Source organism: Diabrotica virgifera, chromosome 5 (assembly GCF_917563875.1).
Source record: "Diabrotica virgifera virgifera chromosome 5, PGI_DIABVI_V3a".
Taxonomy (NCBI): Eukaryota; Metazoa; Arthropoda; class Insecta; order Coleoptera; family Chrysomelidae; genus Diabrotica; species Diabrotica virgifera.
The window spans coordinates 198050202-198064511 of NC_065447.1; the positions used below are offsets into that span (position 1 = coordinate 198050202).

The window sequence follows — 14310 nt, forward strand, 5'->3', positions numbered from 1 at the left end:
ATATACGTTAAAAAAATGCATTTTCTCGGCTTCCCATGGAGCAATTTTCTTCATTCTTTTTTTGTTCCCAAGTAACTCGAGTAGAGCCATCTAACTAACGTGTTAATAAATGTCAAAGTTGCTTTTGTTTTGTTATAATAATTTATTTATTATAGTATACCTTAACTTTTTCTATGATTAATAACGATAGTACGATTTGTATTAGATAATTATTTATTAAAGATAGTTTATTTATTAAAGTCTACCTTAACTTTTTCTATGATTAATAACGGTAGTACGATTAAAATCATCGTTTTTGGGAAAAAATTATTTTTTCGAAAATTGTTTAAACAAATTAGACTGTTTATTAATTAATAAATGTCTAGACAAATTGCATATTTGTAATGTACAGAAAAATTATATACTCACTTAAAAAAGAACGATCAAAATATATCCAGTAGATCCCGAGATATAGAAAATGATAATAGTTTAAGTTGCTTTTTTTTAGTTTTTGAACTCATGCACGACTGATCACCAATTGAACTACATTTTTAAAAATTCGTGTAAAATACCAGCTTTTTTAATATGTAAAATGATTTTTTCTACGGACAATATTTTTAAAGTTATTCTAAATGTTTATAAATTACAAAATTTCACAAATTTGGCATTAGGATTTTTGACTGTATTAGATAATTTTTTATCTTTTATTAGTACATTTTGATAACTTTAGTTTTATACTTTCATTTGGCATACGCAGAATTGCCCTATCTTCATTATTTTCTGTCTAATGTTATCGCAATATAAAGGCCTCTGGGGAAAAACAATTAGAATAACTCTTAAACTAATTAATATATCGATCTCAAATTTTGAGGGTTAATTAACTACACCAATACCCAACTTTGGGTAAAACACTAAAGTTTTAAGGTAGTTTTAGTTAAAGTTATTAACAAATAACGATTTTCACTTATTTTGCAGTTTGCGTAGCAACAAATTAACTTTTTAACTTTCAAAAATCGGCATGTTAAAGGTTTTTTAATGTTCTAAAAAATTAAACTTTGTAATTTTATGTCAACTATTTAGTTTTTGAATGGGATGCAAAAAATCGAATAAATCGCGATTTTTGCGCTAAACTGTTAATAATTAAAAAACAGACGCGAACTCTAGGCAGAAAACAGGTAGGTTTTCAACCTATAGGTATACCATAACTAAAAAAGTAGTCAGCTGCCTGGATCTTTGAGTGTCCCGAACATGGTCTATTTCTAGCTTATTACCCTGGAATAGCAGAAATAAATGGATTAGAAGAAGTATTAGAAAGGTAGCTAAAATATTGACCAGCTCGTTAAGAAAGCTCGGCTCGTTTCAAATGCAGCTCGGCTCGACTCTAAAAAAAGTTGATTCGGCTCGAAGATCCGCTCGCAAGAAACAAACCGGCTTGAGCTAGAAGCTCAGCTCGTCAAACAAGAAGAGCCTCTAGTCAAGCCGAACTAAGCTCGAGCTTGTGACCGTTCCTAAGCACAGCGGATCGTTTAATTAAAGCTTTCATCCCTATTCCAAAATAGTCGCAAATTCATGAAATATAATTTACTCTTTTTCTTTGTAAACACGTCGCACGACGCAATGTTGTTTTTCCAGTAATATTTACACATTTAATATTACTCTGGGCTAATTAGCAAACAACAAGGAAAAGTTATGTACCAGCAATTTTATTGCTGGAACCGAACAAAAAAAGAATGAAGAAAATTGCTCTATGGGAAGCCGAGAAAATGCATTTTTTTAACGTGTACCGATTTTGAACTTTGGAATTACATTTTCTCCAACCCAATTTTTAATTGGAATTTTGCTGTTTTTGGCAATTTTCACTCGTAATATTGATAGTTTTTATTATAATAATATATGTTATGAGTATTTTAAAGATATGAAAATTGGTGTAGAGAAAGAGGACAAAAATAAAAAGCTTATGGTATGAAAATTCTGACCCTATTGTTTATATCTTTGCCGTAAATGCCGGTCAACTTTGACCGGTTGTATCTCAGGAACCACTTATCACAATTAAACGTTTTTTCTTTTAAAAGAAGCGTACTGCCGCTTTTCTTCCTATACTGAAACAATTCAATTGTTGCTCAACTGTTCATTAAATTTCGATCGACTTCTGGAATTATAATCTATACGAAAGGATCTTTTATATTACCAAGTTATTTAATTATTGATGAATAATTATAAATCTAAAATTTTAGTTGAAAATTAAAAATTTTGTTGGAAAAACCCGCATTTTCCGGGGAACATTTTCATCGAAGTAAATCGGGGAAAATACGTCTATGCAGAATTTAATTACGGTGAATTTTTATTTGAGTGTTTTTGGTGTAAAGTTAAAATCTTTGGAGTTATAGAGCAAAAATTGAAAAAAACAAGATTTTCGGAAGCAATTTTGTTTATAAAAAAAATAGCACACTTTCTGCGGACTTTGCATACCTATATTATTATTATATACAATCATAAGATTCGATTCCAACAATAAAATTGCTGGTAAATAACTTTTCCTTGTTTCTTGCTAATTAGCCCAGAGTAATATTAAATGTGTAAATATTACTGGAAAAACAACATTGCGTCGTGCGACGTGTTTACAAAAAAAAAGAGTAAATTATATTTCATGAATTTGCGACTATTTTGGAATAGGGATGAAAGCTTTGACTTAAACGATCCGCTGTGCTTAGGAACGGTCACAAGCTCGAGCTTAGCTCGGCTTGACTAGAGGCTCTTCTTGTTTGACGAGCTGAGCTTCTAGCTCAAGCCGATTTGTTTCTTGCGAGCCGATCTTCGAGCCGAATCAACTTTTTTTAGAGTCGAGCCGAGCTGCATTTGAAACGAGCCGAGCTTTCTTAGCGAGCTGGTCAATATTTTAGCTAACTTTCTAATACTTCTTTTAATCCATTTATTTCTGCTATTCCAGGGTAATAAGCTAGAAATAGACCATGTTCGGGACACTCAAAGATCCAGGTAGCTGACTACTTTTTAGTTATTGTAGAACTATAGGAAGAAAACCTACCTGTTTTCTGCTTAGATTTCGCGTACCTTTTTTAATTATTAACAGTTTAGTGCCAAAATCGCGATTTATTCGATTTTTTACACCCCATTGAAAAGCTAAATAGTTGACATAAAATTACAAAATTTAATTTTTTAGAACATTAAAAAACCTTTAACATGCCGATTTTTGAAAGTTAAAAAGTTAATTTGTTGCTACGCAAACTGCAAAATAAGTGAAAATCGTTATTTGTTAATAACTTTTACTAAAACTACCTTAGAACTTTAGTGTTTCGCCTAAAGTTGGGTATTGGTGTACTTAACAAACCTTCAAAATTGGATACCGATCCATTAATTATTTTAAGAATTGTTCCACTTGTTTATCCCAGAGACCTTTATTTTGCAATAAGATAAGACAGAAAATAATGAAGATAGGGCAATTCTGCGTATGCCAAATGAAAGTAGAAAACTGAAGCTATCAAAATGTACTAATAAGAGATAAAAAATTATCTAATACAGTCAAAAATCCTAATGCCAAATTTGTGAAATTTTGTAATTTATACACATTTAGAATAACTTTAAATATTGTCCGTAGAAAAAATCATTTTACATATTAAAAAAGCTGGTATTTTACACGAATTTTTAAAAATGTAGTTCAATTGGTGATCAGTCGTGAATGAGTTCAAAAACTAAAAAAAAGGCAACTTAACCCATTAGCGCCCAGAGTTACCATATGGTAACGTAAAACACATAATTTTTAAAAATTCTGCGGTATGCCCATGGAATTAATCAGCCACATATTTTGAGAACTATCGTTTCTAGGAATATTTCAGGCACCCATAAAACGTAACGGATTCGTATTTTAGCCTTTTCTCAACCGTCGAGAGATAATCATATGATAGTGTGGTTTAAATTTATAGAAAAAGATGGACGTCCGTTTTGCGTAAGCAATTTTTGATAGTCTTCTAGTAACTATATTTGCATATTTAAAAAAAAAAACTAAGTTTATTATACCCCAACTTATTATAAATTGTTGTATTTTATCAACAATTAAATGTAGCGAATTCGGTAGGAATAGTCAAAGTACGCCGTTACCATATGGTTGCGGTGGGCGCTTACGGAGTCATAATCTTATTTTTTTTCAGTCGTGGATTTTTGTTAGCAGAAGCGATAGTGTTACTGGTGCGATGGAAAGATAACTCTGTTGTTACAATAGCATCTACGAGTTGTGGTGGTTCAGCATTGGGCACAGTAAAAAGATTTTCTCATGAAGAAAAAGGCCACATTCAAGTAAGTCGGCCTCACTATATTGCTGAATACAACAAAATATGGTGGGTACCGACTGGATGGATCAAGGTGTTTCAACCTACCGAGTAACAATTTGCAGTAAAAAATGTTACTGGCAAATTGTAACATGGTGGTTGGATGTTGCAGTCCACAATTCATGGCATTTATATAAAAAAATAAAAAATATATATCCTTGCTATCGGTTCGGTTTTTCTCGCAAGATATGGAAGTCGTCCCTTATATACAGGAAGATCTAGTCTACATAGACAGAACTTGCCAGATCTTCGTTTTGATCGCTTCGACCATTTGTTACATCAAGCAGTAGAAGGCGATGAGCTGGAGACAGATGTACAACATCTGGACGAACAATGTGTAAAAAATGCAACGTTGGTTTGTGTGTTAATTGTTTTATATGATACCACACCAGACGATGAAAATATTCTCAAATAAATATTAAAAAAAAAATTAAAAAATTTGGTTTCAACGATCCTAAAAATTCCTTAAGCGCCCAGCGTTACCATATGGTAACACCATATAATTTAAAAAAAAAAAGACAGGAAACCGAAAAACTTGTTTTTTTGGATTAAATTATTAACATTTTCATCAAATTAACCCTAAAAGTAAAGATTTTTAAATAAAAAAAAACTTAGGCGTTAATGGGTTAAAACTACCATCATTTTCTATATATCTCGGGACCTACTGGATATATTTTGATCGTTCTTTTTTTAGTGCGTATGTAATTTTTCTGTAAATTACAAATCTGCAATTTGTCTAGACATTTATTAATTAATAAACAGTCTAATTTGTTTAAACCATTTTTAAAAAAATAAATTTTCCCAAAAATCGACGATTTTAATCGTACTATCGTTATTAATCATAGAAAGAGTTAAGGTATACTTTAATAAATAAATTATCTCTAATAAATAATTATCTAATAAAATCGTACTATCGTTATTAATCATAGAAAAAGTTAAGGTATATTTTAATAAATAAATTATCTTTAATAAATAATTATCTAATAAAAATCATTTATTTATTAAAGTGTACTTTAACTTTTTCTATGGTCCTTAATGATACTATGATTAAAAAATAGATTTTTTTGAAAAAAATATTTTTTCAAGAATTGTTTAAACAAATTAGATTGTTTATTAATTAATAAATTTATAAACAAATTGTATATTTGTAATGTACGTAGAAATTATATAAAAATTAAAAAAAGAAAGATCAAAATCCATTTAGTTGATCCGGAGATACAAAAAAATATATTCGTTTGAAATTGCTTTTTCGGTATTTTAACTCGGTATATTTGTAGGTTCCCGCTAGTAATCGTTTGAACTACATTTCTGAAAAATCGTAGAGTGTGCTGTGAAGGTACAATGTTTGTGCAAATTTTACAAAAACATGTGCAAACAAAAAATACAAATCCCATTCTTTAAAGTGGCATTAATGAGATTCCTTAATTATTATAACACAATTAGTTGTGAATTAAAAAAAAACATATGGCTACTTTGTCCCAAATGAACCCAGCCTAAATTTTTTTATTTGAAAATTTGTGTTAAATTACTATCTCTTCGAATATATAAAAATATTGTTTCTACGGACTACATTTTTATTAACAATGAACCCTAAAAGCAAAGATTTTTAAATAAAAAAACTTGGGCGTTAATGGGTTAAAACTACCATCATTTTCTATATGTCTCGGGATCTACTGGATATATTTTGATCGTTCTTTTTTTAGAGCGTATGTAATTTTTCCGTACCTTACAAATATGCAATTTGTCTAGACATTTATTAATTAATAAACAGTCTAATTTGTTTAAACCATTTTTGAAAAAATAATTTTCTCCCAAAAATCGATGATTTTAATCGTACTATCGTTATTAATCATAGAAAAAGTTAAGGTATACTTTAATAAATAAATTATCTTTAATAAATAATTATCTAATAAAAATCGTACTATCGTTATTAATCATAGAAAAAGTTAAGGTATACTTTAATAAATAAATTATCTTTAATAAATAATTATCTAATAAAAATCATTTATTTATTAAAGTGTACTTTAACTTTTTCTATGATCCTTAATGATACTATGATTAAAAATAGATTTTTGTGAAAAAAATATTTTTTCAAGAATTGTTTAAACAAATTAGACTCTTTATTAATTAATAAATTTATAAACAAATTGTATATTTGTAATGTACGTAGAAATTACATAAAAATTAAAAAAAGAAAGATTAAAATCCATTTAGTTGATCCGGAGATACAAAAAAATATATTCATTTGAAATTGCTTTTTCGGTATTTTAACTCGGTATATTTGTAGGTTCCCGCTAATAATCGTTTGAACTACATTTTTGAAAAATCGTAGAGGGTGCTGTGAAGGTACAATGTTTGTGCAAATTTTACAAAAACATGTGCAAACAAAAATTCAAATCCCATTCTTTAAAGTGGCATTAATGAGATTCCTTAATTATTATAAAAAAATTAGCTGTGAATTAAAAAAAAAACATATGGCTACTTTGTCCCAAATGAACCCAGCCTAAATTTTTTTATTTGAAAATTTGTGCTAAATTACTATCTTTTCGAATATATAAAAATATTGTTTCTACGGACTACATTTTTATTAACAATTAACCCTAAAAGCAAAGATTTTTAAATAAAAAAAACTTGGGCGTTAATGGGTTAAAACTACCATCATTTTCTATATACCTCGGGATCTACTGGATATATTTTGATCGTTCTTTTTTTAGTGCGTATGTAATTTTTCTGTACCTTACAAATCTGCAATTTGTCTAGACATTTATTAATTAATAAACAGTCTAATTTGTTTAAACCATTTTTGAAAAAATAATTTTCTCCCAAAAATCGATGATTTTAATCGTACTATCGTTATTAATCATAGAAAAAGTTAAGGTATACTTTAATAAATAAATTATCTTTTCCGCAAATCGCCAGGAAATTTTGACATTCCTGTCAAAATTTCTTGAAGAAAAAGTCAGGACTTCCTTACTGTAAGGAAATGTCAGTTCCTTACTGTAAGGAAATGATATTTCCGTACAGTTGTTAGTGTAATGATATTAGTAAATAGTACATTGTTTACCGGGTAGGAAAAGCTTAACATTCCTGGACGACTGTGAAGATTGCTAAGTCGAGGCGCAAGCCGAGACTTAGCAACACTAAGAGTCCAGGAATGTGGCTTTTCCTACGAGGTAAACATACTATTTTTCCGCAAATCGTTTAAAATTCGATAGATATTGATTGATTAAAAAAAAACGCGATAATTTTATTCCCAAATAAATGGTGCTTTGAAATTCCTAATAAAATTACTTGGGTTACTATGGAAACGTATTGAGGTTGAATTGTCAAACTTGACGCTTATAAATTTAACACTAACAACTGTACGGAAATATCATTTCCTTACAGTAAGGAAATGACATTTCCTTACAGTAAGGAAGTCCTGACTTTTTCTTCAAGAAATTTTGACAGGAATGTCAAAATTTCCTGGCGATTTGCGGAAAATGATATTTCCATAGTAACCCAAGTAATTTTATTAGGAATTTCAAAGCACCATTTATTTGGGAATAAAATTATCGCGTTTTTTTTTAAATCAATCAATATCTGTCGAATTTTAAACGATTTGCGGAAAAATAGTATGTTTACCTCGTAGGAAAAGCCACATTCCTGGACTCTGTGTTGCTAAGTCTCGGCTTGCGCCTCGACTTAGCAATCTTCACAGTCGTCCAGGAATGTTAAGCTTTTCCTACCCGGTAAACAATGTACTATTAATAAATAATTATCTAATAAAAATCATTTATTTATTAAAGTGTACTTTAACTTTTTCTATGATCCTTAATGGTACTATGATTAAAAAAATAGATTTTTGTGAAAAAAATATTTTTTCAAGAAAGGTTTAAACAAATTAGACTGTTTATTTATTAATAAATTTATAAACAAATTGTATATTTGTAATGTACGTAGAAATTACATACAAATTAAAAAAGAAAGATCAAAATCCATTTAGTTAATCCGGAGATACAAAAAAAATATATTCGTTTGAAATTGCTTTTTTGGTATTTTAACTCGGTATATTTGTAGGTTCCCTCTAGTAATCGTTTGAACTACATTTTTGAAAAATCGCAGAGGGTGCTGTGAAGGTACAATGTTTGTGCAAATTTGACAAAAACATGTGCAAAAAAAATACAAATCCCATTCTTTAAAGTGGCATTAATAAGATTCCTTAATTATTATAAAAAAAATTAGCTGTGAATTGAAAAACATATGGCTACTTTGTCCCAAATGAACCCAGGCTAAATTTTTTTATTTGAAAATTTGTGTTAAATTACTATCTTTTCGAATATATAAAAATATTGTTTCTACGGACTACATTTTTAAAGTTATTCTAACTGTTTATAAACTACAAAATTTCAAAAAGTTGGCATTACGATTTTTGACTATATGAATTATTTTTTTTCTTTTTTTTAAGACATTTTGATACTATCCTCTTCTACTTTCATTTGGCATACTCAGAATTGCCCTATCTTCATTATTTTCTGTCTTATCTTATTGCAAAATAAAGGTCTCTGGAATAAACAAGTGGAATAATTCTTAAAATAATTAATGGATCGGTCTCAAATTTTGAAGGTTGTTAAGTACGCCAATACCCAACTTTAGGCGAAACACTAAAGTTCTAAGGTAGTTTTAGTAAAAGTTATTAACAAATTAACGATTTTCACTTATTTTGCAGTTTGCGTAACAACAAATTAACTTTTTTACTTTCAAAAATCGGCATTTTGAAGGTTTTTTAATGTTCTAAAAAACCGAGTTTTGTAATTTCATGTCAACTCTTTAGCTTTTGAATGGAGTGCAAAAAATCGAAAAAATCGCGATTTTTGTTGATAAAGACAGTATACAGTATGCTAACACACAGTTTAAAGTTCACAATAAATTCGTTTAGTAATTAATTTCATATGAAACAAATAGGTATGTGTTATAATATACAACAAACGTTTTTGCTAAACGACTGTGAAACTATACAATTTACAACAGATTGACCAAATCAGAGAAACGAGATACATTAATTCACCTTTGAAATGAAAAGAGATAAATGAAATGGCCGAATAAACAAACGATTTAATGTTAGGCCAGTTTCAGATAGGGATGGCGGTTGTTGACAAAACATCGGTTTTCAGTTACACCGGTTTTATTATATAAACCGTTATATTCAGTTATAACCGGTCTAAAAACTGGTTATTGCAAAAACCGTTGTTCAGTTTTTTTATCAATAGGCAATATCAAATAGTTTACAATGTTACATATTCATTGTACTTTAGGTTACGATACTCCATTCGAATCGATATAAATATCATGTATCGAAGAATATATCGATACCAAGCTAAGCAATTTATATACAGTCGAACCCGCTTATTGGAATAGCCATCGTGCCAAGCAAAAGTATTCCTATAAACGTTTCGGGACCTCGAATTTCTATTCCTTAAACCGGGATATTCCTTTAACAGGTATTCTAATAAGCGGGTTAGACTGTATAAACGGCCACGGTGTGTATTGCATACTGTCTAGTACGATGAGGAAGGGGGAATTGGAAGTTGGAAGTAGCCAATTGGGATCGACAATAGAAATCAGTCATCAGTCATCAGTGTTGTCAAATCGGTTTCAGTTTCGGTCAGCTTAAAATTTCATATTCGCGTGTGTGGGAGCGAAAAATTTCTCCATTTTTCTTTGAACTGATTATTCTTTCCAGAGGTAACTTATCCGGTTTTTCACCGGTTATTACTTTAAAAAGAATAAACCGGCTATAACCGGGACGAAAAAAACGGAAACACCGATTATTGTGGAGTAAAAATACCGATTTTAAGTTATAACTGGTAGGTTTTTACCACACCTATTTCCAGATAAAAGAGACATGTCAGCTATTATAGGTAAGACTAATACATATAGTTTAGTGTTTGATTAGATATAGGTATCCCAATGAAAGAAGCGCTAAAATCGATAACATTGCTTATGAGAATGAGTTGCATTTCCACTGTAGAATGACCAGAATGACTGAATGAATTGGCGCGAATCAAGTATGGGAAGCGGGAAAGCACTGTTGTCATGTATATTTTGTACTCATATGTCTAATTTAAAACTAAACAGTCTATTACTGGATTAGGAAATGAGTCTATACTCGCAATCTTATAGTTTGTATGTTTATTAGTTGTTACAATCAAGGGGCGACCGGTTTCGAAGCTTACATTTTATGCTTCATCATCAGGCCCAGTACAAATAGTCTTCACGTGTACAAACTACTCGCTAAAATTAACAAAAAAGGCGAAATGTACATATATATAAAAATATAAAAAACAACTATGTCTAGGTTGTGATCAAAAACACACCATAAAGCAAACCAACTGTGGAGTATTGAACTCAGTGTTCCATAAAGTGTATATTGTGACTTTTTATATTGGGAGTGACCAGTCTGATGTAAATTGCTTGGTATATAAATTTTAATATATACTACCCTCAATCCTCAATTGCTTAAGGGTTGAGGGAGTGTAGACAAAAGAGTATAAATGATCAAAATACACATAAAGTTTTTTTTGCAATAGGTATGTACTTACATATCAGTACTTGGAACTGTTCTACAGCCAAGGATAATTTTTTCGGAAGTCACCAGCCCCATCAAAAAGCAGATAAGTTATATCTTTTGGATCTTAAGTTGCAAATGTATAATTTTTTGTAAGAACAGTTGGTTTTTGTCTTCAAACTTTTTATGCAGTTGTTTTCTTTAATGTTGTATAATAATGTTTGTATTGGTGTATAACATTACAACATTATTATACAACATTAAAGAAAACAACTGCATAAAAAGTTTGAAGACAAAAACCAACTGTTCTTACAAAAAATTATACATTTGCAACTTAAGATCCAATAGATACAACTTATCTGCTTTTTGATGGGGCTGGTGACTTCCGAAAAAATTATCCTTGGCTGTAGAACAGTTCCAAGTACTGATATGTAAGTACATACCTATTGCAAAGAAAAACTTTATGTGTATTTTGATCATTTATACTCTTTTGTCTACACTCCCTCAACCCTTAAGCAATTGAGGATTGAGGGTAGTATATATTAAAATTTATATACCAAGCAATTTACATCAGACTGGTCACTCCCAATATAAAAAGTCACAATATACACTTTATGGAACACTGAGTTCAATACTCCACAGTTGGTTTGCTTTATGGTGTGTTTTTGATCACAACCTAGACATAGTTGTTTTTTATATTTTTATATATATGTACATTTCGCCTTTTTTGTTAATTTTAGCGAGTAGTTTGTACACGTGAAGACTATTTGTACTGGGCCTGATGATGAAGCATAAAATGTAAGCTTCGAAACCGGTCGCCCCTTGATTGTAACAACTAATAAACATACAAACTATAAGATTGCGAGTATAGACTCATTTCCTAATCCAGTAGTATAATGGACTCGCATTGGCAACCTTTTCATCATTTAAACAGTCTATATATGGCTATTAAAAGTTAAATGTTCTAAGTACAGAGCATATAAACATGAAATTGAAAGATATAAGAGAACATCTGGAAAAAGTGGAAAAGAACAAGAAGAAAATTGAAAATGTCTTTAGGAACAAAATTAAGGAAGCAAAGAAAGAGTGTATGAAGTGCAATGAAATTAAGGAACAAGATAGTAAATACGGCAGCGTTAATGTTCACAAAGTATTTTATCGGTCTTGTATTCAAACAAGAAACATGTTAAGAAATTAAAACGGTAAAATATTCATGAAATTTATATATTGGAATAATGACATATCTCAGCTCTTCAATAATAATAGATCAAGGGATTGCGTCTTACTGCTTTCGGAAGATGAACCTACATTAACATTTGGCCAGGTAAAACAATCCATAAATATAGCAAAAGTGATAAAGAACATTTTTGTTTTCAACATAAGAACTCTTTATATCCCCGATTGTTTAGAGTTCTCGTTGTTTTAAATAGATGTCGCTATTTATTTACCATACAGTTGGATTTCGTTTTAATTCAGAGCACACCACGGTCCTTCTGACGAATCCAAGAGAGGAAACAGACGTAAACGGATGGTAGTGGTCTCTGAAACAAAATTAAATCTTAACCGTCTTCCATTAAGATAAAATACTTTTTTCAGATCTCTTCCTTCTTAGACACTAAGATTTCCTCTTGTTAAAATCAAAATGTGGCCTAACGGTATCAAGAGGTCTCTCTTGGTACATGGAGATTCCAATTTCGTTGGAAAATAATGAACATGAATCTTTTATTTATGCCGTGGCTCGCGAATTTATTAGAAAAACTAACGAAATGCGCGTCGCTACTCTCAAATAAATCTACTGTTTGATGCTAGTTTATTAAGATAACTCCGTCATCGCTTACCAACAGTTAGCCCTCTCTCTGTGTGTTTGCACTACCACCAACATCCAACCACTACCATCGATGAGCGCTGGAAGTGGAACATCAACCAAAAGTGTAATATATGCCGTGAAAGCCACGATAACTAAGCTTTGTATTAATATTCGAGTCTCAAGACTTCGTCGATGCTTGAGATCAACCTTGAATTAAATTTGTGTGTAAACTAAACATAAAGATTCAAGGTCGGTCTGTGTTTAATTTACACACAAATTTGGTTTAAGGTCGATCTCAAGCATCGACGCCGTCTCTAGACTCGATTATTAATGCGGGTATAAGTTTGATCTGGAGTACTGATCTGGCAATACTTACCTGGCTATTCCGATTTCTGAGTACTGATCGGACTCTCCGTACTTTCCCGCTACGATAGAACGCTATCGTCTCATACCCGCACCACCTAGCTGAGTATTGATCGGATGTTTCCCAGTCTTTGGGTATTGACTAAAGATCATCCTTCGTCCTGGTGGATTATCTTATGGCAGATAAATGAAACTTGTGGTGTGGACTGTGGACTGTGTGGATCCAAAAAACAAACTACAACATATACTATAGCTGCCATAGAACTAGACATGAATTTGGGGCAGCCTTTATAGTCAATAATAAAGTCAAGCATTTGGTTATAGATTTTAAGCCGATTAATCCACGAATGAGCTGCTTAAGGATCAGGGGCAAGTTTTTTAATATTAGTCTTATTAATGTAGATGCCACAACAGAGGACAAGGAAGACGAAGAAAAAGACGAATTCTATGATGAATTAGAAAGAGCATATGACAGTTGTCCCAAAAGTGACGTTAAAATAGTAATCGGTGATCTGAACGCAAAAATCGGAAGGGAAGAAATATATCTACCGCACATCGGTAAATATAGTCTCCATAATAATACCAATTCGAATGGACACCGAGCAGTCACCTTCGCAGCCGCAAAGAACATGATGTAGGAAGCAAATGTTTTCTACACAAAAAAATACATATGGGAACTTGGACCTCACTCGATGGATTAACGAACAACCAAATTGATCATATGATCATAGATGCTAGACACTTCTCAAACTTGATGGATGTCCGGACCTATCGAGCCGCCAATTTTGATTCATGTCACTTTCTAGTTGGCACAAGAATTCGAGCTAGAATCTCAAACGCGAAGAAGGAGAGAAGTACCAAAACAACGCGCCTTAATATTGAACTCCTCAAAAATCCGCAAACGGTAGAAAGGTTTCAAAACTATATCGAAACTAACTGCATAATTAGTGAGAATCTAACAACCAGCGAACAATGGCAAATGTGTAAAAGTAATATTAAAGCCGCAGCAAATAATATTCTAGGAACAGAAAAACCACAATCACGCAATGACTCGTTCGATGTTGAGTGTGAGGACATTACAAGGAGAAAGAACGATGCACATAAACAGATGCAGCAAAGAAGAACCCGAGAAAAACAACAAAAATATAAAGACCTTAGAAGAGAAGAGAAGTGCATTCATAGAAGAAAAAAGAGAATTTATGAAAATAGAATACTGGAAGAACTTGAGGCATTAAAACAGGAAAATCAAACAAGAAAATTCTATAAAACTCTGA

At 31.1% G+C, this 14310-nt stretch overlaps 1 protein-coding gene across 3 annotated transcripts in view; it reads left to right on the top strand.

Annotated features, from left to right (window-relative positions):
* LOC114324799 (galectin-8-like) overlaps positions 1-14310 on the top strand; it is a 228002-nt gene that overhangs the window by 184626 nt on the left and 29066 nt on the right. The gene's annotated exons all lie outside the window — the stretch shown is intronic.